This window comes from Mercenaria mercenaria, chromosome 13 (genome assembly GCF_021730395.1).
Source record: "Mercenaria mercenaria strain notata chromosome 13, MADL_Memer_1, whole genome shotgun sequence".
In the NCBI taxonomy this organism is placed as follows: Eukaryota; Metazoa; Mollusca; class Bivalvia; order Venerida; family Veneridae; genus Mercenaria; species Mercenaria mercenaria.
In genome coordinates, this window is record NC_069373.1 from 37,740,937 (window position 1) to 37,743,744 (window position 2,808).

Below are 2,808 nucleotides of genomic sequence, written 5' to 3' on the forward strand. Positions count from 1 at the left end.
CGCCAGAAACATTACAGTCTATGCTAACTGATGTTGAAAATTACTGTAATTTGTGGGGTTTGAAAATTAACACATCAAAGACAAAAGCAATGATTTTTGAAAAAGGAAGGCACACTTCTCACAATTTCATGATCTACGGTAATGTGATAGAAACAGTGACCTCTTTTAAATATCTAGGTATGACATTCTTCAAAAATGGTAACTGGTATCGCACTCAGAAATGTATCGCTCAACACGCATCTTTTGCGCTATATAACCTATTCTGCATTTTCAATAATGTAGAATTACCAATAAATCAAAAATGTAAATTATTTGACATACTCGTTTCTTCAATTCTCAATTTTGGATCAGAAATATGGGGTATACATGAAGCCACTGATGTTGAGGCTATTCACACCAGATTTTTACGACGCATATTAGGTGTAAAAAAATCAACCAATTTAGCAGCACTTTATGGAGAAGTTGGAAGAATCCCCTTATCAGTCTTTCGAAAAATAAACATGATAAAGTACTGGATAAGAATTTTAAAACAAAATGACTCAGCACTTGTAAAAACAATTTATATGATGCTAAAAAATGATGCAGATCTTGATTATACGTATAATAGACAGAACTGGGCCTCCCAAATTAAAAATATTTTACAAGAGCATGGTTTATTATATGTATGGAATCAACAGTCTGAATCTGAAATTCCTTTTGAGGTAATTAAGAAAAGAATTATTGACAACTTTTTACAAAAATGGTATTCTGATATTAACAACTCTAATCGGTTACAGTCATACCGTATCTTTAAATTTGAATTTGAGCTAGAAGAATATTTGAAAGTGCTTACTGATAACAAATATAGATTTGCTTTATCAAGATTTAGAACTTCATCACATAATCTTTTGATAGAAACTGGAAGATACAATGATACTCCGCGAGAACAGAGACTCTGTAAATCGTGTAATATGAATACTATAGAAAACGAGTACCACTTATTATTAGTATGCCCGATGCATCGTGACTTAAGAAACAAATATTTTAAGAAATATTATTGCCATTGGCCAAGTATCATTAAATTTGAAAAACTGATGTCATCAAAATCAAAAAATGTTATCTTAAACTTAGCGAAGTATATATATTTTGCAACAAAGAACCGTATTTCTTAGTCCCCTATCTACATTCAGTCTGAAGAATATATGTAATATGATGTACAATATACGCTTTTGTTAATTCGTCAATTCAACAATTGTTAGTTATAAAAATTATAACGCTCTTCCGATATTACTTTTGTAAAACTTATCTCACTTATTTGATTTTTGCATTTTCGAGAATCGTTAGCGTAACCTGCTACAATTCTCTCCCAATTATATTTCTTATATTTCTATTAAATATGTTTATCATTGAACATTAATTTTGTATAGGCTATAAGCATATGTGTTATGTTTTATGCTGAATAAACTTTTGTATTGTATTGTATTGTATATATTTATTACATGAAATATATATAAAATAATGGGCGATACGTTAATCATCAACGACCGTGTGAAAACACTATTCTATTGTTTAAACATCATTTCAAATGAAGAATCAAACATACATTGTATGTCGCACAAAACTCCTTTTTTAATTGCGTTCATATTTTTCCAGAATTTTCAAGATATTAAACTATTAATACACAAAGTTCATATATTTGAAATGCAACCCTGTTCATTATAGGATTTTTTCTTTTGTTCATTCATGTGAAAACCAACCCTTCTTTACAGCGCACAAATTTGTTCCCTTATAATTCCAGAATAAAACTACTTTCATCCATAATTGTCAACTTTATTACATTTACAGATATTTGAGTTATACGTTTGTGTCTTATTGACTATGATCGCTTAGATCTCGTATGAAAGAATGTATTCGGAATGTTATTGATAAACAGAACATGTTGCAACAAAACATTATTAAGAATTTAGTTTTCACCAGTTTATCATTTTAGTATGTATATTAGTTATTATCAGCCATAACAGTTTGAGCCTATATGATAATACTGTTGTAAACGTACACACGAATCAACAGTTGTTGAGAATGATTGTAAACAGACATCCAATTACATTTTCATGATTGATTTAAATAGCAATATAACTAAGATTCTAGGTACAACATATTCTGATGGCAATAAAGACAATTTCCCAAAGTTTCTACTTTTTATACACATGTATATTTATTTATGCACGGAAGATTGAATCTTTATGACCATCTGAATCGGTTCAGTACCATAATCCAATCCCAAATGAAATGAATAAGACGTGAAAATAAAACTGTTAGTAATAATCGACACTATAGGTTAGACACAATCCATTTTACAAGCTCACCGGTTTAAGAACAACACATATATAACACAGTTATAGAATGTTTTTATTCTATTTAATATTTTAGTTTTAGAATATATCTAACTATAGGGATCAGTTTGGAGATTCCCTCAAATGCACTGTAGTACAGTTAGTTTGAACCTACTTTTATCAAGTATTTAAGGTGTAGGACAAACCTACCTATAATGCAACTTATATCCTATGAAAAGTAAGTTAAGTATAGTGTTTGTAACACTAATACACGGAAATGTTAGAAGATAACGTTTTTTTATAAATGAATGACACTATTAAAGGCCTTTGTGTATCAAAATACAGAATCTAGTTAAGTAGACCACAACCTTTCATTTTACAAAATTTATGTGTCATACGTATTTAATCACTGTGAAATACATTTAAAACTTGACAATAATACGTACAACGTATCAGCAATAGCCTTTGCACTACTAAGCAGGATAGATATGAACAT